This window comes from Cryptomeria japonica, chromosome 11, assembly GCF_030272615.1.
Source record: "Cryptomeria japonica chromosome 11, Sugi_1.0, whole genome shotgun sequence".
NCBI classification, from domain to species: Eukaryota; Viridiplantae; Streptophyta; class Pinopsida; order Cupressales; family Cupressaceae; genus Cryptomeria; species Cryptomeria japonica.
The window spans coordinates 707436790-707464362 of NC_081415.1; the positions used below are offsets into that span (position 1 = coordinate 707436790).

At 36.4% G+C, this 27573-nt stretch overlaps 1 pseudogene; it reads left to right on the forward strand.

The window, feature by feature from the left end:
- The window catches only part of LOC131855791 (probable sodium/metabolite cotransporter BASS4, chloroplastic), a 122839-nt pseudogene extending 100499 nt beyond the window's left edge, over positions 1-22340 (forward strand).
- The last annotated feature ends 5233 nt before the right edge of the window (positions 22341-27573 follow it).

The following is a 27573-nucleotide window of genomic DNA, read 5'->3' on the forward strand; positions in this document are numbered from 1 at the left end:
TAACAGCTCCTATGTCATTGTTGGATTTTGAACTGCCTGCTATTAAGCTGTTCGCAGAAATGGCAGACCAAAAAAACTTAATCGAACAATAATGAAAAGCAATCTTCTATAAAACTGTTGATAACTTGATATAATTATTGTAAGTGGCTATATCTTCCCAGATGCCATTACATAAATGGTGCTGGATGCTTTCAAAGTCTTAATTTCTGTTCCTAAAATACCTATGATGGAAGTGTAATTGCCTATCGTACATACATCGTCTCTTCTATATGCCGCGACTGTTAATAGCAGCTCCTATGTCATTGTTGAATTTGAACTTGCTGCTATTAAGCTGCACAGAAACCATGCAGGGACTGCCTTTAGAATACATATATATATGTCATAAACGTAGCCTACTTGAGAGTTATTATGTTTTGTATACTTGACTAAGAGAATAAATATTAATTTGCATACATGTGTTTCATTTACTTCTTTGGATGATCATATCAATATCAAGTAGTTGTGACAGATGGTTTCTGACCATTGATCAGTTGATTCACCTTCTTGGGATCCTTCCTGCATATGATGTGTTTGGATTCTGGAATTATATTTAGAAAGTTCTCATGTGTATTTTCCCTGAATGAATTGTTTGGTTTGTAGAGTCTTTCTTGAATATGATAATCTTATATGCATAAATTGTCAAGTGCTTTTGCCAATTATAGTCTATGTTTTTTCCCCCTAGTTTGGTGTTGAATACTTCACTTTTATACTACAAACCCCAACAAAAATGACTTCTGACATTTTAAGTGGATATGTACCAATATCTATGGATGTTATACCTTTTTGCCATTCAGATTTTTAATTGTGATTTTATTTCTTCCATTTGAGCTACAGTAAGCTTGGGTAAAAATGCTAGATCATTTATTTCTCTTTAAAAAATTGCATGGAAAAATGCCTTTCATGTTGATCATCTTGTTTGTACTTATTTTACTCTTCCTAATTTCTTCCTGGCTAACCTTGACTTTTGTGCAACTTCTTTCCTAGCAATTCAGAGCAGTCTTAATGACAACCTCAGAGCTCAATATGTTCTTACTTTGAACTCTCACGAGAAAATATCTTCATCACATTACCACTTATTGTGGATTTGTGTGAACTTTAATGGAAGGGATCAAGTAACAATTACACAGCATCTGCTCACAAATAGGCAAGGAGAACCTACTCTGATATAAAATGACAGAAGTTTATGTTAAGCATGGCCAGATGAACATACTTACAGATATCTGCCTTAGAAACAGCTATACTGAACAGTGAACAAGTAAAGAAATGCTATGTATGTGCTACAATATCTCACATACCAAATGTTAGTAATACTTCACTTGACACTTCACCAATCATCTTGACTTTTCTTATTCTCAACCCAAGTAACACATAATTTCCTCATGTAAATGCATCTCACAGATCAGCCATATGATGGCACTCAACCAGAAACACCATTGAGAGTAATGCTAATCACCCATATATCATCCCCCCATGCACTTTATGCATAGTAGCATACAGTCTCATATTTTATTCTAACATAATTATGAGTTCAGTGTAGGTCATAAAAGCCTGTCTTCAGAATGAAACATTTGACCTTTCTTTGCAATGCTTATGATTTTAATTTTTAACAATTAGTAAACGTGGACTGTGGTTTTGGTTTTCAGCCCAAAATGGTATTGTAACTGTCTGTTGTGTAACTCTATAGGCTTCAATTCTCTTATTCACACCAATTATTTCAAGGTTTATTTTGCGATTGAAGTTGATACCTCAAGAATTTGTTACAGGTACATTTCTTGCATAAGATCTGTAATATTCATCTGAATTTTATGAAATATTTTATGTTTTTACTGGTGAGAAAGTTATTGCTGAGCTTAAGCATGAATTGTTTCACTGCAAGAATAATATAAAAATTAATTCCAATAGTTTTATAGAAGAAAATTCAAATAGTATTTCCCTGTATTGAATGTTACTGTTACAGGGCTTGCAATTTTTTGCTGTATGCCTACTACTTTATCCAGTGGGGTTACCTTGACACAGGTATGCTTTAATTTTGATCTTTTCTCCTATACATATTTTGTGAAAAATAAAATAAAAATAAACTTATTATAAAATAAGTCTTGTCTTGTGGTTTGAAAGCAGGTTGTTGGTGGTAATGCTGCTCTTGCTCTCATGTTAACGGTGGCATCAAACTTATTGGGAATCCTAACTGTACGTCCGTATAGTTTGTGTTCAGTTTTTGTGATCCTAAATCCTATGTAGTGGCATTAATATGCACAAATATGAAATTGTGATTAGAAGTAGTGATGAGCTTTTCATAAAGAATATGAACTTGTTCTGTTGATAATTTTTTTCACTGCTATTAATGTACCTTCAGTATACATCTCCATGGGTAGGAATGCCTTTTTTTGGTTCCCTATGATTATGGGTTGGAAACTTGAAAGTTTGAAACGATGCTAAGGAAAAAAATCCCCTTGTACCCTAAATGCAGGGGACAGCTGGGGAATGTTCTATATAGACGTTCTTCCAATGCACCCTATAAAGGAGCATGTGAAGATGTCATGAAGTACCCATGATACATGCATACGTCTGTACATGTATTCACAGTACCTATTTATTTATTTTTATTCTCATAGCTGATAAGGAGCCCACTTGTATGTCCATAGAGGTTGTGAAACTCTAACCCTAGCTAAACCTTCAAAATGATGAAAATGTGTATAACAATGTTCCATGGGGACGCATCCCTTGGTTGAGTGACGGTTCAAATGTATCACATGTCTTGGGGACTTGGGGATTTGGAGGGGACATTCCCTTCCCCTTCCGGTCCCCTTTTGTTTGAAAGTTTTGAGGATGTCCTTATTGGTCTTTCTGAGTGCTTCCTGGTGTCCCATGCCAATCCCATCTCATGACTATCCCCTAGACAATATATGAAACACAAAAAACAAAAAACAAATCTAAAATAAATAAAACCTGAAAAGGGCTGTTGCACTCAAATCCAAAACTTGTTAATTGTACTATTGGATGATCATGTGTGTCATCAATTTATCATCAAGTATGTGTCAAATCTAAATCCTTAGATCACAGTTACATGAAAAAATTCTTTAACATAATTCAGCTTTCGAGATATTCGTCACATCATAAACACAAGTGGAGGACTTATTCTACCCGATCTTGACAATTTTCTGCAACAAAGACATTGACTCTTCAGTAGAGGAAAAAATGCGTTTTCTTTTGAGTTTTGACTCATCCTGATCTTCAATGGATTCTCTGCATGGTCGTGAAGAAGCTGATGTCAAATATTCAAATAGTGAACTTGTGCCACATGATAATGTTTCATTGATGGTAAACTCAGCCCAAGATTTCTATGTTTTGGCACATACAATTAAAGGAAACAATTTAGAATATCTAGTTATGATTGATAAAGGTAGTGAAAAGTTAGAAATTCCCAATGAGTTATGGTAAATTGTGCTTAGGAAGAAATATGTGAGGGGAATCAAACATACGAAAGTGAATATATTGGATTAAGAATGTCAAGAAGATATCAAAGAATAGGAACCACAAACATTAAAAGATCATGTTTCTTCTCTTGCTTGTTTGTTCTTAGAAGTGTGTTCTCCTACAAACACATAATGCTTGTCCTATGCAACAAGTGAACCTGATGGAGACAATTTTTTTGAGATGCACATTTTCACACAGATATCAATAGTTTAAAAAGAATGAAGGATTTTTTGGTGATCTTAAATGTGTTTTAACTTTTAGGTGAATATGAATCGCAGCTTTATTATGGGAATTTGCAGTTAGGACAAGATTATCCGTTAGAAGCGAACATTTTGCTTTCTTTGCTTAAGTTGTTTCAAGCTAAGGAAGGTTTGTTAATTAAAGAAGAATCTATACAAGTATGCCATATTTTCATTGAGGGGGATGAAGTTAGGTCAAAATTTGAAGAGAAAAGTTGTGAAGTTGCTTCTTTTCCTTTTTTGAATGGTTATTTGAAGAACTTGCAATAGATATAATCATTGTAGGGGTTCAAGATACACTTTTCTTTCAAGAATTTTCAGTTTCAAGCTCAGCATTTCCTATTAACAATAAAGATAAGGAATTTAAATGTATCTAATGAAGAAAAAAGCCATCTCATGCTAGAAACTGATGATTTTTTTGACTTAGAACTTAGTTTTTAGAAGTTGTAAATAATTTGTAATCTTATAATGTTGCCGCTACAAGTTTTGTGGATTCAAAGAGTGGTTTTGATTTGATGTTTTGGTCCCAAGTGGTTGATATTGTTCATGATATTAATGATAGATCGTAGTTAGATGAATAATTTCCCATACACAATTCAACTTTGGAGGCACCCCTCAAATCAAAAGTTCATTAGAAGAATTCTACACGATTTTGACAATTTCTTGGAAGGCCTTTAGAGCAAGTTCTTATTGGAGGATTCAGTGAATTCTCTTTTGAGTTTTGACACTTCCTTGTTCTAAAATGATGCAATACATGTTAGTGAAAAAGTGTATTTTTTTCTCTAGGATAATGAAGAAGGATAGTTGACTGAACAAAAAATATGTAGGAACCCCTGTCCCTTTGCCCTCAAATCTTCAGTTTGTATTGTTTGACATTTCTTCAAACAGTTGGCATGTATTCATTTTAAAGACCAATTTTTTCTGAGTTTTCAGTGTGATAGTCTGACTTGCATTGTAATGAAAGAGTATAACACAAACAGAGAACAATGCAGAAATATAGATATATTAATGTAACCAAACTAACAACTGATATAGATGTCACAACACACTGTCTTCCTCTATCAAAAATATTTGTGAACACAGAAGATTAATTTCTGAGAAAGGTTAGCAGTGTTGGTTGAAAATTTTGTACACTTGGGGAAATATACAAAATTGTGGTTTCAACTATAGTGTGTGAGTAAAACTCTCCTAATTAAGGGAAGGCCCCCCCTATCTAACTATAACTTTGAAAATAAAATAGGATGGGACAACAGTCTTTCTTCTTCTTCCAAGAAAGGCAATATCCTTTTCTCTTCATAGAAAAGTGATAGCGATTTGATATAAAACAATAGTAACAACTTTCGAAATGAAATGAGAGAAAGGAAATGAAGTTTCCTGAAAGCTCAAAGATTTCCGTCACTTCCTTTGGGACGGGACAACAATATCAAGCTCAAAGTCTTGATTATGTGAAGTCCTATCTACCCTTTTCTATACTAATTTTATTAAGAACAAATTATAACAACACAAAGACTGAAATATCTTATTCTTTCTACGCAAGACAACAAGAACAAGTGTGAGCTCAAAGAATCACATCTATTTCTTATAAAATCTGCTTACTTCTAAACTCTGTTAAGAACAAGTGTAAGCACAAAGTCTTACAACTTTTTACCAATAGAACTTCTACTTTAACTATATTAATCTCCAATACTTACAGCTCAAAGACTGCAAATCAGATTCGATTAAGTTCTCAAAGAAACACTTGCAAGAAAGGTAATATGGTACACAAACTCAAGAATGTAGCACAAAGACTCAAAGCTTGAGCAATTTTCTTTTATTTTTTTCAATTCTTCAATTTACACATAAAAGCTCAAAGACTTCTTTGCTGCAAATTTGGCAGAGTTTTTGCTTGCTTTCAAAAAGATAAAGATTACAATAAACCTCTCAAGTATTTATAGAAGAGGAGCCTTGAGAAAAAGGTGGGAGGATCCTAACTAACTTGAGAGATTCTCTCAACCATCAAGACTTATTCAATAACTAAGACTTATTCCAACTACAGTCCTAACTGAACTCAACTTGTAGTTATCTTACATGTAATTACAAAAGTGCAAGTAAAGACTTAACTTGCAATTTACAAAAGGCTTTTACATGTAACTTGTCAGAAGAAAAACTACAACTAAAAGATTACAAATCTGGAAAAATACAACTAAGTGTTGAAAAACACTTAAGCTGCAGTATGTGAAGACATGAATCCTTCGAACTTCTGGATGATCATTCGTAGCTTGGCGGGATTCGGTTCGTGGGTGTTTTTGGCAACAACCATGGTCTTCACAATGGTATCATGACATCGAAGAAGCATGGAGTTGTTCTTCTCCAAGATGGACTAGATTTCGTGCAAAAAGGTTGGATGTTTGATCAAAGCCTGAATTGAAGAAGCTGAGAATTGTTCGCTCCTCCATTCATTATGAATCCTCATCTGTAGATCTGCAAGAACTTCTTCTTCTGGTACCAACTCTCCATTCTGACTCATTATGTTGCAAGAAGCCTTCTCACAATGGGAAATAATACCTTGAAATACTTCACACCGCAATCTCATTGCATCATCAATCTCCTCAATGAGGGATTTGAGAACAAGGGCTTTATTCTCCAGAAGTTCTTCAAATTCCAAGTACATGACCCTGGAAGAAATAATGGCATGCTCTTGAAGAATGCTCAACTGTTGTTGGGGCATGGTATGCCAGATTGTTAAACTATCTTCAACCCTTTCCAGATTTCGTTTGAAAGTGTCGGAGGCATGATTCAATTTCTCTTCAGTGGCCTCCAACTTAGACATCATTTGGAAAATGTCTTTCAGCACTTGTGCACATAGATCATGAAGTTGTTCCACCCAAGAATCCAATGTTTGTACTTTTTGAGCAGCCCTTTCAACTCCCCGAATCGGTTATTGGGATCCGGAAGAACTTGTAGGATTACTCCCTTCACCAACAGGTTTTGTAATTTTATGATCAGCTGCAACAAGTTGTCGGTTCTCCTCTTCTAGCTTGTCTTTCTTTGCTAGAAGTTCGTCATATCGCTGCACTAGTGAGGCTACAGATTGCTGGGCATTGTGTTTGACCACTTCATACATTTGTTTGCCCAATTCTATCCTTGTACCCTGTAATCAGCAGCTTGCGTTTCCTCACGTAGCTTATCCGCAAGGGGCTCAACAATTTCTGCCACTTTCATCTTATTGCTATCAACAGTCACTCTTGAGATTGTCTTGGCCTTTTTAGCAACCTTGGGCCTAGACTGTTTGAGTTGCTGATAGTCAAAGACATCAGGAGAAATTTCTTGCTTCTTCCTCTTTGGGGTAAAAGAACTAAGCCATGGAGGTAAAGCAACTAGTTCTCCTTGAGTAGCTCGTGAAAGCAAAGGGGAAGCAGTTTCTGTTTGAACAGCCGCGGTCACCCTGGGAGGAGTATCTGTTTGGATGGCGACCATGGTTTTCTCAGTAACCAATGGGCATGAAGATTGCCTCATAAGTTCTTCAAAGCCAAAAGTGGAGGTATCAATTTCTGACAACTGGATACATGTAGGAGTATCCTCAGGAATTTCTAGCACACCCTCTTGTTGATGATCAAGAGGTGGCTCGAATGCTGAAATAGGAACGACATTCTGAGGAGACTCTTCCACTATTATGTCAGGAGGAGAAAGAGGTGTCTCAATGGAAACTGAGGAAGGAATCTCATGAGGTGAGTCCGAAGCTAGAGACTTAGGAGCATCATCAGATTGCTGTCCTTCTTCTGGATTATCAGGATCGATCACATGAACATGAAACCGAGACTTTTCCTTTCCATGAACTGTCGCCTCTTCAGGAGGAAGCACTACTGCCCGACTAACCTGCAATTTGATCTTGGTGCCAGAAGATGATGCACCTTCCTTGTTGTCAATTTGAATCTTAGACTTACGTCCAAGAGGCCCTGTAGAGTCATCTTCTTTCCCAACCTTGATCTTGATGAGTCTGACACCATTACTTTTGAGCCAAGTGTTGGTGTTAGCCAAGATAGGTTGAAATCTTTCAAGAATGGACATGCATTCTTTGTGTGACCATTGGATTAAAGGAAGTGGAGCTTCCTCAACCCTTCGTGAAATATATTTAGGATCAAGTACATGCCCGTCATCGATCATCCCTTGTGGAATATCCACCAAGTTCAAATCAATAACTTGCTCAACAGTAAGCCTGCAGTAATCCATCTTGAGAACCTCTTCTGTATGGAGATCTACCCAGATATCCTCAATACGATGCACGTGTATGAAGGACTTTTGATCTTTTCCTTCATACCTCGGTAATCAAAATTTGCCTTGGATTTAAACCTTTTGAGTTTAATCTCTTGCATCTTAGTCTCCATAGCTTTGGCTTTGACGGAAGTGACAAGAGAATATTGGCCAATTTTCAATGGGTTTGTTGTAGAAATCCCCATTCCGACCTTATGTCTGACAAATTGATGAGCGTGCACAACCATGATCTGTCTTCCCAACTCCATAAGTATGATCTTATCAAGTGGGTATCTAGGGAGCATGTATGGCTGCCCACTATAGTATCCGACTCTGATATAGGTAAAGGTCGGGAATTGAAGAAACAAACACCCATACTCATTCACTCTTTCCCATGCCTCATCTGACACCCTTCTGTTCTTTAGAGTTCTGTCAAACTGGCACATGAAGTAACTGAAGAATGCATCTTGAACTCTTCTGAAATGCAGTCTGTTGGGTCGCGAAGGCAACTGATCATAATATTCCAATACAGGTATAAGTGAGCGGTCACCCTTGGTAGAAAGATCAGGGAAATGTTTGAGTGACACTGCTAAATACACTAAGAATGAATTCATGTAGAAAGTCATGGTGGTAGGGACTTCTGCAAGTTGCTCGCATAAAGCATTGCTGATAATCTCTCCCCATGATATATGATGGGATTGCCTTATAAACATGGTAAACTGATACATCCAGGGCTCAAAAACATTAGAGTGTTCAAGACCCATCATCCTGCTGAGGAGAATTATGATGTCTCCAATTTCCCACTTAAAGTCACAGCGGTACAACTTAGCCCACCTTGAGAAGGCGGCTCGTGGCTCCTGAATCCACCTATTAATATGACGTTTGCAATCCTTTTCCCTCTTGACATAGTATTCGGCTGCACTATCCTTTGAAATTTCCATATAAACAGGTGCTGGTGGTATTCTGAAGACTTTCTCAATTGTATCTGCATCAAGGCGGATTATTGCTTCACCATCATTATTTCTGACGGTTCTAGTGTCCCTGTCAAAGTGATGAGCACAAGCAAGGACAAATTCAGGTTCTAGGGCAGCCACTGAGAAAGAAGATGCGTGATGGATATGGCTGTCCAACAATCGTTGCATATTACTATCCTACAGATCCTCCACTCTCTTGACAAATTTTGACATCTCCACATGCCCTATCTCCGTATCTTTTATGTAATCAAAAGGAGAGGAAACTTGCGAAGGTGAAACTTCATTCTGGTACTTGTCATATTTATACTTCATCTTCTTTGGAATAGGAGAGGATGGTAAATCTGACATTGAAGGACAACCTGGTATACTGCGATGAAGACTTACAAGTGTTAAGGCAACATCATAATCAACTGCAACTAACATTTTTCCTTCTTCAAATGGGAAGAACTCCAACCCTTGCACTTCACGATTTTGTGAGAGAAAGATGGGAAATGCTAGGAATCTTGACTTTGACCAATTTTGGATCTTGGAGAAAATTTTACAAGTATACAAGTTGGGAAGAATGCACACGCAATCGGATTTTTAAAACCCGAATGCAAGTATATTTGTGAAACGGAAAATGGAGAAATGAGTGAAAAATGAGAATTAGACTTGCGGGAAATGACGTGAACGAAAAGTACGGATATAGGCGATATGGATGGATAAAAATGGAAAGATTTTGGGAATGACATTTTTATGAAAATCGGAAGAACTTTGAACATGTAATCCAGTTCTAAAAACCCGATTTTGGAAGGATGGGTAATTTTTATCTTTACAACTTGGAATTTCAACAAAAGATGGTTAAATTCTTTTAACCGTACAATGATTTTCATCCAACTTGTAATCGGGATTTAAAATCCTGAATACAAGTAAAGAGGGAAAATGGGGAAGAACAATGCAATTCATAAATTGCTTTACAAAGGGGAAAAATCTCTCTCACAAAACCGATTTTTGGGGCAAAATAATCATATACACAAAATTACAACTAGAAAGGAAAAACAAGAAAACAAGAAAACAAGAATATGAAACAAAGAAAGGAAAGAAATCATACCTTGCTTCAAACTGAAAATGCCTCTTCAAAAGATGATCAATCTTTGAAAGAAGAAAGAAGAACTCTTAAATAGAGAATAAACCGTATTTGAAAACCCTTGCCACGTTTTACCAAAACGCCTTGGGCAGCAAAACGTCGCACCAAATGCAAATTAAATGGCATAAGAAATGGTCAATCCTCCATCAAACCTCAACATCTTAGCATGAAAGGCAAAAACGACCTAGGAGATTGCAGCTTTGTAAAGTTTGAATCCCCCAAAACGTGGGTCTAAGGGATCACGTGGTAAACCATTTGGCAGAAAATAAGGGTTGAATCATTCACCAAAACAGCAGCAACGTGTCCCATAACTCACACAAATCGCCTTGCAACAAAAACGCCTCCTTGCTCCTTGAATTTCTCCACAAAAAATTGGGAAGAATTTGTGGCAAAATTGGCTTCGGAGAGGAAAATCGGGTTTTTGGAAAAGAAATGCAAGTTTTAATTTACATGCAATAGAGAAAATCGGGTTTTATTTCCCATATAGCAATTTTAAAATGTCACTTTTCCTTCAACAAGGCAAAATTGGGTTTTAAAAATGCAATTACAAGTTTAAAATTCCCCAATTTGCATTTTATGGAGAAAATCGGGTTTTTTGGGCAAAATAGCAAGTTTAAAATGTCACTTTTCCTTCAACAAGGCAAAATCGGGTTTTGGAGAGAGATGTGCAAGTTACAAGTTACTTGTAAAGGGAAAATAAAATCCCTACAACAAGTTTTAATAACTTAACACATGTAATAGGTGTTTAAAATCCCTATTACAAGCAAAAGACATTAAATTTGGGGTTTTAGAAAAGAATTACAAATTATTTATAAATATGCAATTTAAAATTAACTTGTAACTTATCCAAAAAATCCCTATCATAACTTAAAAAGCCAAAAGGTATCAAGGGGGAAATAAAAGGTAAGTTACAAGTTCTTTTTTCAATAAAGTGCACTTGTAATTAGCCAGAAATTTCCCTACAAAGACTAAAACAAAGGAAAACATTAAAACTTGCAATTCGAGGAATATTTCCCACTTGTAGTCAGGGAGAAAAAACCTGAAATTGAAGGAAAGACATAGACAACGAACCCAAAATGTGATGAAATTCGAAACGTGGTTCGAGGATGGATTGAGGATTAAGTCAATGCAAGGATTAGGTGAAATTCTGCCTCAGGAAGCGTGCCATAGAGTAATTTTTTTTTATGTAATGGTCCTTCATTTTTGAAAACAAAAATGAGGACAACAAACAACAGATAATTTATTGTTTCAAGTTGACATTACAAATGCTAGTGTACCCAAGTGCAGTTCCAGCTATGGGTTTTTAGACGAACTCGGTGATATCAGCAGTATTTCCTTTCCAAGACTCTCACGTCCACTTCTAGTGACTTCCAGATCAGCATAGCACCTTCTGTCATTGGTACAGCCACCATAGTAACACCTTTTACACTGTACAACACTGTTTCTGGGAGTTTCTCAGCAAGTATGGCCCCTTTGCTGTAGCAGACTGGTACGACTTCTCTCTATGCAATCACAGACTTGTACGGCTCTACCCAGGGTTTCTTTTAAAGCTCAATGTACTCCTTGGAATGAAAGCTCCATGAATTCTCTTGACTGTATCTTGCAACAGCGAGAAGAATGTCATTCATGAGAGATTTTGTCCTCACAAACCCTTGAAGATGAACTCTCTAGTATATTCATAAATTGTCTAATCAACCAAGCATGCTGAAAGAGCTCTCAACAGTTCTATTTATTCACTCTCCAAGGAAGTCGACCCAACTCACAGGCAATGTGGGATAATAGAAATCACTTTTATTTTAATATTATAATAACCTCATTAAAGCGCTCATGTACCTTTTAAAAGAAAGGGGACATTTATTCTTTTAACACTTAACTTTATGGTCCCACTAAGTTATTAAATAACGATAAAGTTAAATATTTTAATTTAACTTTATAACAAACTTTATTGTTAAATAATAAATATCTCCGATTAGAAGTAAATTACTCAGTCGGTATTCATCTATCATTGCCAACATTGTTGCCATTCAAGAATGCACTGAAAATGCCGAGTCACTGCACTAGCCAGCTGACTTACTAAAAATAGTAAGTCCCCCAAAATGACATCAAATCAACTTGAATTGGCCTGAAATTGGAAATGCCTAGCCAAATATCCTCCGGATCCCTTCAACGTCCAAATTAGCCCACGGGACCATGGTGAAATAGGCTAACAATGAATCACAAACTAACTGGCTAGAAAGGGGACATTACAAAAAAGACTTGGGAAAGATTAATATTCATAGGCATACTTAGGCGATAGGTGAAAACAACACAATTGATAATGAGGATCCTAATTGTTTTTTCTCCTAAAGAAATATTCACCGAAGTTGATTGCTTTAATGGATTTGAAGATAATTGTTTTACCTGAGGTCCAACAATGTGGAATTGTGGATGGGAAATTGAGCTATTAGAAAATGATATTTTTCAACATGTGCACTTTGAATATACTTTGATGCTTGAAGGTAAAATGATAATTAAATGTCGTATATAAATTAAAGAGAGGAATAGTCCTTATATAGAATATTACAAGATGATCTTTCCATAACGGAAATGATTGAGAATAGAAACACGAAAGATAGAAAGGAAACCTCTTAAAACTAACTAAAAACGAAAGACATAAACGAGAGTTTCTAAATGCTAACTAAATGACTAAGGTGATCATTATATCAATATTACAATATTATTTTACTACCCTCCCTTAATGGTCATTCTACTAACTACCTTACAGAAGATGTGACATAATCTGCAAGTCATTTGGCCACGAATGCATAGAAGGCTACCCCCTTCTCAAAACGCTTTGCGACATGAGCTTGTAGCTGAGACCCTCCTTGGTCCTACAAAACTTTTGGATATAACCAAGTTTGTCATAACCCTTCTACCACAATCCTTCCAACATGATGTTGGGTAACAAAGCCATCCCTCCCTTTATCCAAAGACATTGAGATCAGCTTCTCAAAACTTTCTTAAAAAACCCATCATGATCTTTGTTGGAAAAAGAATCAGAAAACCCAGAAAACAACAACACCCTTCATGATTTTTTGTGGAAAAATCAGAAAACCCTCCAACAAAGAAAGAATCGACGATTTTTGTGTGAAAAAGTCAAGCAAAAAACAAATAGAGAAACCATGATTTTTGAAGAGAAAATCGTGCAAAACCCTCCTTGATTTTTTGTGGAGAAAAATAAAAAAACCCCTCCATGATTTTGAGGAGAAAATTGTACAAAACCACCAGTCTGTTCAAAAACTTTACTCGGAGCCATCATGAGTAGTAAACAGAAATAAAAATTCCTTGATTTTTGTGGAAAAAATCAAGTAAAACCCTTCCATGATTTTTTGTGGAAAAAAATCAGAAAACCCATGATTTTTTTTATGAAAAAAATTTGCCAAAAAAGAACCTAATCTCTGATACCATGAAATGATAACTAAGTGTTGTATATAAATTAAGTAGAGGAATACTCCTTATATAGAAAATTACAAGATGATCTTTCCATAACGGAAACGATCGAGAATAGAAACATGAAAGACAAAGGAAACTTACTAAAACTAAATAAAGACGAAAGACATAAATGGAAGTTTCTAAATACTAACTAAATGACTAAGATGACCATAATAGCAATATTACAATATATTTTTAATAGAAGGCTCAAGGCTTGATTGCCTTTCATGTTCACTCAATAGGTTGGTCATTTGAAATCTTAATTGATGAAGATGGTCAAGAAGTGGTCCCATCACAAGGTGCATTATTGATATTGGTTGTGGATTTAGTAAGTCAAGATTTTGTTGTGATTCTTTGAAGATTGCATTCTTGTTTGACTTTAATCTATAGTAATTTTTGGCAAGATTTTGGTTATTATTAAAACAATACACAATAGTCATCATAGAGCAATATGTGGTAGTTTATTAGGGCACTAAGTGTTTCATCATTCCTTCACTCTTTGTCCAAGGTGCTTAAGGATTGATGATTTAATTGTCATCAAAGAAGAGCATATGGTGGTGATTTGTTCTAAAGTTGTTTTCAACTCTTTAGAATGGCGCCTAATATTTTATAATCAAGGTTTGGTCAAGTAGCTATGCTAAGGGCAAATTTTCATGGTTGGGGTCTTGAAATTACTAGGTTGTGCAAGTTCTTTGATTTGACAAAGCTTAAGGATTTAGCTCACTAAGAGTTGCATGTCCTTAGAGGTGTTGTTGGGGATTAAGGAACCCGTGCCATAGGTGATTGATAAATTGGGATAAAGAAACTTAAGATTATTGGTTTCAGAGGCAATTAACACTGTTAAGTTTATATAAATTCTGTGATCAAGAGGATAGAAAAGATAAAGATGTAGTCTGGAATTTAAATTTGAACTGCAGTTGTGTGAATGAAGGAAGCACAACACTTATTAATTTTCAGTATTGTCCTCCTCCCCATCGTATGCATGTTATATATCTAAGTGAATGAGAGGGCACGTAGGGAAGAGATATGTCTTCCCACGTGGGAAGACACATCTCTGCCTATGTACCACTCAACACATTAACAAACATATCGCGATTTGTTTAACCCAGCCCGTAAACATTAATGGGTGTAACCGATAATATTCCCAGCCTGATAACAATGACGAGGTGTGACCGGTGGCACTCACCACAATTTGATATTTATTTATAGTTTATAGTTAACGTGTATACTACTTATGTTAACATATATTTAATTCGTGTATCGGAAATGGTATGATCGACGTTACAAGAATTAACACTCCCTCTTAACTAGGGAGGACACATTTCATGTTAGATAAAACATAACAATTCATCCATTCATTGTGAAGAGAAGAGATATCACACCATAGCGATATTCAGAGAAAGTCTCATGATACTCACCATATCTCATAGTTATCAAGTAAGGTATGCGCACTGGCATCAAGTCACATGATGCCTACCATATTGATAATTATTCATGGCATGTCCATGAATATTATGTTCATAATATTCACCATGAATATCTCTATCATAATTATGGTTTATTTAATGATATCGACCAACTGATATCTACCATAATGTCTCAGAGATATATATACTATCATGAGATGTCCACAGATATCAAGTCACCTGATATCCATCAAGATAGATAAATTGATAATTGTAAAATCGTCACCTTACAATATCAATTTGAAACAAGTGTTCATTATTGAAAAGTCGTCACCCTTCAATAATGTTCACAGAGGGCCCATGAAGTCATGGAGTCACACACATGACAAATAAAAGAGTTTACACATTAAACATCTTTAAATATATTAGTATATTAGAATAAATGAGACTCTATCTAAAAATTAAATAACATTTTCAACCATACCAGGTTTATCTCTAAAGTGTTCAATCTTGATCCTGGAGAGAGGCTTGGTAAGAATGTCTGCAATTTGATCACCTGTACTAATATAATTCAGTCAAATCACATTCCTTTCCACCATATCTCGAACATAGTGCTAAAGAATCTCAATGTGTTTAGACCTGTCATGAAATACTAGATTCATTGAAAGCTTGATGCAACTCTGATTGTCACAATAGATGACAGTAGGATTTAAGGGCTGACCAAACAATCCTACAAGCAATTTCCGGAGCCATATTGCTTCTCTTGCTCCCATGGAGGCTGCAATTTATTCAGCTTCTGTAGAACTCTGAGCAACTGAAGATTGTTTTCTACATATCCATGAGATCATTCCTGATCCTAAACTGAAGCAACATCCTGATGTGTTGATAATGTTTTGCAGCAACAAGATGTATTTCCCTAGGTTCACACATGAACTGACTTAGTGCATTAACAACATAACATATATCAGGTCTTGTGTTTACCAAATATATCAGTCATCCAATAATCTGTCTATAGAGGGTAGGATCTACAAACTCTGATTCTGCAGCTGCTTCCTTTAGCTTGTGTAGATTTGTCTCCATAGGTGTGGTCATGGATTTACAATCCATCATTCCAAATCTCTTGAGTATATCAATGGTGTATTTTCTTTGATTAAGGATTATACCATCTGCCTGCTGCCAAACTTCCAATCCAAGGAAGTAGTGAAGAATTCCTAAATCTTTCATATCAAACTCAGAGGCTAATTCTTTCTTACATCGAGAAATACAATTATCCTCTCCTGTGATTAGTAGATCATCAACATAAAGAATAAGAACTAACAATTCACTATTGATTACCTTGTAGTAGAGATTTGGATCTGCTTCATTCTTGGAAAACCCTAATTCCAAGAGATAGTGATCAATTCTTTGATACCATAATCTAGGGGCCTGTTTCAGTCCATAGAGAGCTTTCTTTAATCTGCAAACATGTGATTCAGCCTTACGAATCACAAAACCTTCAGGTTGCTCCAAATAAACTTCTTCTTCAATCTTACCATTCAGAAAAGCAGTCTTAACATCCATTTGATGGACTTTCCATCTTTTAGATGTTGCAATAGCCAAAACTGCTCGGACATAAGTGTATCTGGCAACAGGAGCAAATGTCTCTTCATAGTCAATACCTTCTTTCTATGAGAAACCTTTGGCAACCAACCTTGCTTTGTGTTTCTCAATGCTGCCATCTGCTGCATGTTTGATTTTGAAGAGCCATTTAGAAGATACCACAGATTTGATTTTAGGCGTAGGCACAATATCCCAGACATCATTTTTTCAGAATTGACTGATACTCTTTTGACATACAATCTTTCCAAACTTGATGTTTGAGAGCATCTCCAACACAGGAAGGTTCTGCATCAATGGTCTCACTCATCAAGGCAGCATAACTGGAAAATAGGTTAGATCTCTTACTTTCTCTGAAGGTCCTCTTTGGAGCAGCATAATTTTCAGCTTCTTGAAGCATCTTTTTAGCCCAAAGTGGTCTCTTCCTAGTTTCGGGATAATGTTCTTCCAAAGGTAAGTCCTGAACTTTATGCTCAGCATTTTCAGGGGTCTCCCTCTGAATCATAGGGGTGGGATCCTCATCCATGCTTGTAGGAGGATCTTGGTGTTCTAATTCATTAGAGCTTTTGGACCTCCTGAATGCTATGTCTTCTTCAAAGATGACATCTCTGCTTAGTTCAATTTGCCTTTGTCTAGGTATGTATACTCTGTAAGCCTTAGAGGTTTCACTGTACCCAACAAATACCCCTTTCTTTCTAGAAGGTTCTAATTTTGATCTCTTTTCTTTGGGAACATGAATATAGACTGGACACCCAAAGATCCGAAGATGACTTATGTCAGGTTTGTTACCACTAAAGGCTTCTTTAGGGGTTTTATTATCAAGAAGAGAATGAGGACATCTAATTTGAATGTACACAACTGTCCTAGATGCTTCAACCCAAAAGAAAGTTTCTATATTTTGGTCAAACAAGATAGCCCTAGTAGCTTCTACTATAGTCCTATTCTTTCTTTCAGCTACCCCATTTTTTTGTGGGTTATAAGGTACAGTTAACTCCCTGTTAATCCCAACATTTATACAATAATCTTTAAACATATCAGAAGTGTATTCCCCCCCATTGTCTGTTTTTAAGGTTATGATTTTCTTACCTGTCATGTTTTCTGCAAGAGCTTTGAATTCCTTAAATTTCGAAAGGATTTCTTCAGACTCTTTGTACCTCAAAAAATATATCCAGGTCTTCCTAGAATAATCATCTACACATATTACATAATATAAAAATCCTCCTAAAAAGGGTACAAACATGGGTCCACATAAATCAAAATGAACTAATTCTAATACATTTTTGGATTTACTGTTGCTAGAATTGAAAGACCCTTTAGTATTCTTTCCCAAGGCACACCCCTTGCATGCTTCTTCAAAACTGTGCTCCTTCAGAACTGTTACTTAGCTTGGGTAAGCCAATCACCATCTTCTCTATCTTAGGTAGGGCATGAAAATGAAGGTGCGCTAATCTTCTGTGCCAAAGTTCATTCGAATCTGGAGTCTCATGAATCAAGGCTTGAGGTGGAGTGGTGCAAAGTCTGTAGAGGCTCCGTTGTCTTACTCCAATGGTGTGGGCTTTCTTGATGGTGGAGTTCTTTGGCCAAGCAAGTACCTTTCCTTCCATAAAGGTTAATCTGTAACCCTTATCTTCAAGTGCAGAAACTGAGACAAGGTTTCTCTTTATACCAGGTAGAAATGGAACTCCGGTCAGCTGTAGGGATATGCCTGACTTTAGGTTGATATTGTAGGTTCCTATTCCTATAACTGGATAATTTGAGTCATCACCAATTGTCACTTCTTCATTTGAATTTTCCACAAGTGTATCTAGGTGCTCACGAAATCCAGTGATGTGTCAAGATGCTCTGCTGTCAATCACCTATGTGTTGGAACTGGAGGTGACTTGATTAGAGAGGGCTGAGTAGAAGACTAGTCTCTCGGAATCACTATTGCTTGATCCTGTCTAGACACTTCATTGCATAGTTCCCATATTGGTCACATCTGAAACATTGTAGTTCAGAAATTTTCTCTTTTCTTCTTTGAAGACCTCTTTCCATTTGAGCCGTTGTCCCTCTTTCTCTTAAAGTTGTTCTTCTTTCCTTTCTTGTGGGAATTAGAGTTTAGAACTTGAATGTCCTCATTACGATTGTTTTGTTTTATTCCTCTTGTGACAAGCCGAGATTCCTTTTGAATGCAATCGGTTTTCAATCTATCAAACTTAGAAAATTTAGAACGAGCACTGATTCCTTGGATTAACGATTCCCACGAGGTAGGAAGTCCTTTTAGGGCCATCATAGCAAGTTATTTCTTGTCTACTGGAAGTCCAATAGTGGATAGTTGATCCCTAAGCTCAGTGATCCTCAAGAAATAGGATGTAATTGTCTCTCCTTTATTCATCTTTATATGGTGTAGTTGATTCTTCAAGGTGAGAGCACTGCTAGTGTTGTTAATTTCATAAATGTCAGCTAGGGCTTTGAACTTCTGAAAAGCTGTCTCATATTTATAAATAACTGGCACAATGTGGTCTGTCACAGAATCCACAATTATCTTAAGAGCCTTCTCACTGTCCTTTCTCCACTGAATTTTCTCCTTACCATCAGAGGATTCAGGAATTTCACTCTTGACATGGGAGTCAATTTTATTTTCTTTCAAAACAAGCATGATCCTGAATTTCCAAGGTACAAAATTTGATGCTCCATCTAGTCGATCTTCAAACCTAACTCCGGTTGCCATTAGGATTATAGGAATGTGATCTACTAAGAGCCGGGTGAATGTCTATAAGATCGTTACAAAATTTAATGTGATCTTCCTTAACTTAGCTCTGATACCATGTTAAGTTTATATAAATTCTGTAATGAAGAGGATAGAAAAGATAAAGATGTAGTCTGGAATTTAAATTTGAACTGCAGTTGTGTGAATGAAGGAAGCACAACACTAATTAATTTTCAGTATTGTCCTCCTCCCCATCGTATGCATGTTGTATATCTAAGTGAATGAGAGGGCACATAGGGAAGAGATATGTCTTCCCACGTGGGAAGACACATCTCTCCCTTCGTACCACTCAGCACATTAACAAACATATCGCGATTTGTTTAACCCAGCCTGTAAACATTAATGGGTGTAACCGATAATATTCCCTGCCCGATAACAGTGATGGGGTGTGACCGGTGGCACTCACCACAATTTGATATTTATTTATAGTTTATAGTTAACGTGTATACTACTTATGTTAACATATATTTAATTTATGTATCAGAAATGGTACGACCAACGTTACAAGAATTTACAAACAATAATAAAAAATCTATTTAGCAACAATAATAGAAGCACGTGGAATACTATGCAAACACAAGATGACACAAGACACCAAAGCTGATGTGGGAGATCCTTTTGGAAGAAAGGCCACCACAAAAAGAGAATCAGAGTGTTTATTGAAAATCGAAAGATTCAATACAACATGTGTCTTATAGAGTCTCAATCTAATGTATTAGAGCAAACCCTTTTGCAATCATATAAAAATTATGCTACAATCATATTCTTACATTAACCAATCAATTTGCCAACATTCCAATTGTCTAAACCAATCGTACTCTCATAAAAAAATATATATAGATGTCATGATGGAATACCAACTATCTAATTGTTAGACCAACCCATGGAATATCAAGAGTGACACAATTATGTCTTGATCATACCATGAAGTTAGTGTGCTGCATATATGACCAAATATGATGTTTCCACGTGGATAATCACTGTGTATATGTGGCAACTGCCACACACTAAAGATCAATAGTTGGTGATCAAGCACTATTGATGTAATAAGAAATATATCACTGTGTATCAGTAGCAACTGCTTGTAGTAAGAAGTACATCTTCTTGACTGCTCTTGTTTATTTGCGATACCATATAACATCCTTTCAAACATTACCATTCTTTCAAATAATGCCACATGAACTCTAGCTTTTCCATGTGTACTTGTATTTACATTCATGCTTCTAGTGACACCTAATTCAATATGTGGTTGTGAGGTGTTCAAATGACTTGTGGTTACTATCAGAACATCACTGCATGTATACATACCCCCATGCTATACCACAACATTTGAAATTCACCTCACAATATCACATTTCATTTTGTAATTGCTTACCAATCAGTATACTCTTTCTTCAAGAAATCTTTGCAAGTGAATAATACACCCAAAAACCAACAGGTGGTTGGGCATTGTAAACACATTCTAAGGAAAGGATTAGATTTAAGCCACCAAGATTGTTTTGTGATAGCCATTAGGGTTTCAAGTGCCTTTTTAGGATTTGTCATGGTTAGAATGAAGGATCTGCATTGGAGTCACCAAAACATCTGAAAGTAGTTATTTTTAGCTATCACTATTAGTGGAGGATAGTTATTTTGAGATGATCTTCTAGAATAGCTATTCACGAATGTGATATGTTTAGTCAAGGTCTACTTGAGGGTTTCTTCTTTTAGATGATGTATTTTAATATGATTTTGTTTTTGATCTTTCATGGACAGCAAGTAAACTATTTTTAGTGTAGGAAGTTCAATTGCACATTTTTTGTTTATCTTGAATAAATCACATGCAAAAGCTTGTAAACACTTATCAAGAAGTTGCTGAGATTATTGTTCAAGTTATCTCGTGTCATCTTATGTTTATTGATTTGTCAAATCAAATTGGCTCTCTTGAAAAGTGTAGGCTTTGTATTCTAGGATTTATTTAAGAAGTTATTGTAGCTTTGTGTTTGATAGCATCTAATTAGTTTGCTGAATCATATTTGTTGTGTTCAATTTAATTCTTGTGTTGTGATTGTGCTTTTAGTCTGTAAATTTAGCTAGAAAGTACAAGAGTTTGTTGGCTGTTATCTTTCATAAAAATATTTCATCTTGAGTAGCAGTGCTGATAAGCCTTGTGGCCTTGCTTAAGAACAAAAAGACAGGTGTTCATTTGAATTTTTTAAATTCATATTAGAAACCTAAGAGCTTCCCCTTTAATTCAAATAAAGTTTTATTCTTACATGCTGTTCTTATTTGAGTTGCCTTGACAGGGACAAATCAAAATGCTGACAGTATCAATGTGTAGTTGACAATAATCAATTTGGAAATTCTAATAAAAAAGAATGTTATTGAAACTCCATTATTGAAATTCTTTCTATATGTTTGAAATAAAACTTCAATTATTACTGGCAAATTATTTTCCTCGTATTTATAACAAAGTACGCAGATGCTTTTTCCACATGTTGACAACATAAATAACTGTTTAGTTTCAACTTTTATAATTTGAATTGTTTTAGCTATGATATAAGAGTATCTATTTTATAGTGTAAAACCCTTCTAGTATTGATAGCTAAAAAAATTTAGAAAGGACATAGAAACAAGGTTAACGTCACATGTGGGCAAATTATTCATCAAATTATGTTTTGGATGGGACATAATTGAAATGTCAAAAACAATTGAATTTTGTAAGCATTTGTGAATAGAAGCAATTGTCAAGATATATTAGCCCATAACAAACTTTACTTTTAACAATAGGAAATTAGTTTTTTTTGTTGTTGCTTACAAGCATACTAATTTGGTTTATAATATACTTTTTTGAAATCCAGGTTCCTTTCATGCTCTCAAAGTCAGTTGCTCAAGGAGTTGGTGTTTCAGTTCCTGCAAGGCAGCTGTTAGAGAGCTTGATTATGACCCTCTTGGTACCTTTACTTCTAGGCAAGGTTTGTTTTTTTTCCTCCATCCCTAAAATCACATGAAAAATATCAGAAAGCATTTTCTATGCCCATTAAAAACTTGTCGTGACTTTTAAGATCCTTGATTAAATTGTAGCTCTTAGTGGAACTATAACTTTTACTTATGGTTAACTTGTTTGTTCATACGGCACTTCCATTGATATTCAAAGTATTCAGGTAAAGAGTTTTGTTGCAATAACTGTCATGTCCCCACTCTAGCTCAGTCTAGCAGAGACATGTGAGTCAGCTTATTATGGGGTCTTGTAGGCTGACAGGGTTGGACAGAGACCCGGTATGGTTATTCAGTGTTGGAGACTTGGTGTTCTAGCAGTTATTGATCTGTTGGGAGACATTCCTTGTTTTTAGGAGGCAGTTCCTACTTTTTAGGAGGTTTGATCATGCCCAAGGTTGGGTCTCCATGAGATGCCTCTTTGGGTTCAGTTTCAGAGAGATTGGGTTTGTTTCCTAAATTTTAGGAGCATCCCTAGATTTTAGGGATGAGACTACCAGTGAATCCTTGATTTCCGACTTCAGTCACAGATAGGTGACAGGATGATTTTAGGGTTTGTAATGTCAGTTGGGCATTTTATGGCTATTTGGGTTATATTTTTAATATTTCCTAAGTTAGCGTTTAATAATTAAATAAGGCTAAGTTGTTAGCCATTTTGGAGTAATAAGGGGATTTTTGGCCTCATCTGGATGCGCACCCTATTGTGTGATAGCTCGTTGGAAAGATCTTGAAATTCTTTAAATCTTTCTCTTTGGTCTCAGGGCAATTCAGTGAGCGGATTTCTGTCTATGAGGAAAAAGGTCATTTTCTAGTAACATGACCACTTTAAAATAAGAAATTATAACATTTCCACTAGACCATGCCACTTGGAGACAATTAGGGTTCGATTTGCAATTGAGAGGGGTTATAAGGGGATAGGAGCTTCATTCTATCATCATCTTTTGCATATTTGACAACTTGTATGAATTTGCTCTGGAGAGCGATTTCTAGACTGGGACGCAAACCCCAGGATTAGGATTGGCTGGGACGTAGCCCTCAGCAATCTTTGGCACCGGACTTATAAGGCATTGTGCGTGGTGATTAAGGACAGAGGCATCAATTCTCAATAGGGTTTCAGCGTAGCCTACCATCTTTCCAGTGGAGACGTGGTTCATTGCAGCTGGAGGAATGCCATTTGCAGCAAATACACCACGTGGTGTATAGGGTATTGCTTGTATTCACTTCCAGTGTATGTGGGGTTGGAGAACATTCTTCATCTTCCAGTTTGACTTCGAATTTGTATGAGAGCTTGGGAAATACATTGGATTCATTGTTTGGCTTTGTAATTCAGACAAATCTGCCTGGTACGATTTGCAATAATTCTGACTTTTGCTATATACCTCATTTATTTCAGTATTGCTTCATATTTGCTGTTATCTATTCCTTCCTATGCTATTAAACAATCAAAAACACAAAAACAAACAACCCTTTCTGCACTTTTGTCTAGTTCTGTAAGAAAAACTTAAATAAACAGGAAAACAAAATTAAAAATAAAAAAATTACAGCAGGTTAACAGCAAAGATCTATCAGGGATCTTTCAATAACCTCTTCAAATGTTCACTTGGATAGATAGATAATGTGGTTCTATAATGGTTGAATGCTATTATATTTGAGAATGATATTGTCTATTTGAATGGTCTTAACAGCTTTGGGAATATTCGACACTAGACATATGCTAATCTTTATTAAAAATAGTAAGAGAGGTAGAAGTAGCTACAATTCCATTGAGGTGAAATGATTGGGCTGTTTAGATGTGGATGGCTTAGGGGTATTTTTTGGAAAACTCACCTACATATTTTTTGAGTAAAAATATATTATGAGTAGCTTGATGTCAGAGTTGTAGGAAACACCACCTACCTCCCTTCGAATGTGTAACGCTGTATCAAATACAGGTACCGATATGGTATGACACAAATATGCTGTGCGTACTGTTGATGTGTTTTTTACGCACATGTGAACACAAAATAAAATACCATAAGTATCTTATCCTCTCTTGAACAAAATCTCTCGGATGCTGAAGATAAGCTTAAGGATCATTTGAGACGACTTCAAGGTTCATGAATGTAGGGTCACTACGTGTGGATAAGCTCATTGGTTTGATGTGATTATGCTGGAATCACAAGGGGACTTACATTCAAATGCCTGAATGCTTTATTTGTTGGAACTTAGGTCGTATCTACTCAATTGAAAGATAAAAAATAGCAAAAGAGGTAGGGTTTGAGAGAGTCTATTCGAAGACCTAGAATGTAAGAATATAGATAAATGAATAGGTTGAATTCTAGCAAGCTAGGTCTCACCATCAACTTGAACAATTCGACACAAGCTCAGTGTAATCTTCTAAGGACGTTTCAAAGATGTTTGAACCATTAACGCCAAACATTGATCACCATTCAAGTTAATGCATAAACAATGAGTGTAGGATGATTCGAGGTTAAGCTCATGTTATTCTAGTTGACCACACAAGGCACACTCACAATCAGTAAGAGGCTAGTGGTATGGACTAATCGGATTCCACATGAATACATTCAACAACTTCTTCCATTCAATCTAATTTATTTATCATCTAACATGAGGATCCAACAAGAAACCATGACATTGTAAAGAAACAACTCACTTCACCATAACTTCAATGAAAATAGAGTTCATTTACAACTTAGGCAACAATTTCTGCCTTCTCCTACTTTACTCTAACTTCTATTCTATTCTTTTTAGACTATCTATTGACTATTAACTATTGCTATTAGCTATTAACCTTTACAAATGAAGAGCTTGAGCCTTTTATAGTGCTCTCAATACAATTCAAGGGCTTAGATCAATTTGAGATCAATGGCCAGGATTTTACAATGAAAACCCTAGTTAGGGTTTGTTACAACAAACTCTCCTTAGCCAATGAGAAAATTACATTTCATGAGTGTGGACCAATAGATATCAGGGGTAGGTGCCTTGGAGTTTGTGCCATCATGGAGGAATCAAATACATTGTATCTAGACATGCTGATGTAGACCTTCCCTGATTGGTGAGTGGTGACTGGGACGATGACTAGGATTCCACCTCAACTTGCACTTGTAGGTTTGGAAGATTTGATACTCAACATTACAAGCCTGCTCAAAGTAGTGGTGATAGGAAGTATTCATCGTGGTCAACCTCCAATCCTTGCTTGTCTATCTTACCTTAGAATGGTTATATGATCTCCCTTTTGTCATCTTATGATCTCCCCGTGTCAATGTGATATAATGAGAACCTTGAAGATATTCCACTCTACTGCTTGTAGGTGCTTAGTACTCTAAGTCTTCTTCATGCACTTGAGGTGTTCTTGATGCTGATGGAGCTTCTTGAAGAGTTTTTCCTTATATCTTGTCCTTGGTGTTGAAACTTTTTCGTTGAGGTCTTTACTCCAATCTTCCTCCATTTGTTTCTCCATCTCCTGCAAAACAAATAACCAAGCATCAAATGATATCCCTTGTATTATAACCTCCTAGTTTGATGTAATTTGCAGGTTTAACAAGAGCATCTATAGAAGGGGTCACTCCTTGATCGAAGCAAATTTGTTGTCTTCTTGATGAATTTGCTCCTCCTAAACATCAGATCCACATCTTCAATGCTTAGTTTGTCTTTCTTGATCATCAGGTCCGCTCCTTTAATGTCTAATTTTGCCCTTGTGCTGCAGCAACTCATCTATATTCTGATAAAACTCGCTAATGTGCTGACAGAATTTGATGTCTAGCTGGAGAAATCCGCTGTCTTGCTGATCAGTTTCAGTAGGTCTGCTCACAAATACTTCTCCTTTATAGGTGCTTAGGTAAAGATCATGTCATTTGGGTGTAAGGCTAACTTGCTCTAGCAAAACACTTGAATTCTCTCTACGACCCTTGGGAGGACATTCGCCCTTGGACCCTTGAAAGGTACATGCTTTTAGGAAGAAAATCGCTCTATGTCCTTTCCAAGGAAAAGGTTTAGACAAGAACTTCGCTCCATGTCCTTGCTAAGGACAGGCCCTAAATGGTCAAGTTCGCTCTCTGTCCTTCCCAAGGACAAGACCTATGTGGAAAAAATCGCTCTCTGTCCTTTGAGAGGACAAGACTTAAATGACAAATTCGCTCATCGTCCTTCCCAAGGACAAGTCCTAAATGAAAATTTTTGCTCCTTGACCCTACTAAGGACAGGACCTATATGAAGTCATTGCTGGCTGGCCTTTGCAAGGTATACTATCATTAACTTGTCTTATTTTATATGGGGATCAAGACTAAGACAAGGGGTTCGCTCTATGTCCTTGCTAGGGACAGAACCTATATGAAATTCTCTCCCTGTCCTTTCTAAGAACAATCCTCTTAAGGCAGTTCGCTCTCTGTCCTTGATGAGGACAGGACCTATATCAACATTTTTCGCTCCTCAACCTTTGCAAGGTATGCTTTTTCATCACTTCGCTTAATGTCTCATGGGCGAACAAAGTCAAAGCAAGCAGTCCGCTCCATGTCCTTTCCAAGGACAGGCCCAAAATAAATTTTTCGCTCTGTGTCCTTGATGAAGACAGCACTTAAAGTATAGTTCGCTCTGTGTCCTCTCTAAGGACAAGCTCCAAAAGGTGAATTTGCTCCAAGACCAATGTAAGGACAGGCTCCAAATAAGGTTCACTCTCTGACCAGCCTAAGGACAAGGCAAAGACACATTTAAATTCTCTCAATGACCATCAGCAAGGAGAAGGTATGATTATTAGAACAAAGTTCGGATCAAGGCACATTCTAGTTCACTCTATGATCAGCAAGGAGAAAACATCAAATCGCTCCAGGTTCTTGATGAGAACAGGGCCTAAACTGTAAATTTCGCTCTCTGACCAGCCTAAGGACAAGCTCCAAAAGGTGAATTCGCTCCAAGACCAGCCTAAGGACAGGACCTATAATGCATTTTCACTCTATGACCGGCCTAAGGACAAGTTCACTCTCTGACCCTCAGCAAGGTACATGCTTGGAAAAATTCGCTGCAAACTTAGAGCAGTGCACATGGCATTTGTGATGATATTAGCTTCCCTTTTGATCTTACTTGCATAGTAATTTGCTCATCCTTTTGACTTCAATACTTGAGCGTTTCAATTTACATTCTTGGAGGTTCGATTCTTTGAGACTTAGATTTTAACCTCCATCTTTGTGACTTGTAAGAGCGAATTTCATCCTTGTTTGCATTTTCAACTTCCAGCTGTTTAGGTTGGGGTCTCTTTCAAATACTTCTTAATTTCATCCAACTCACTTCCTTCTTGATT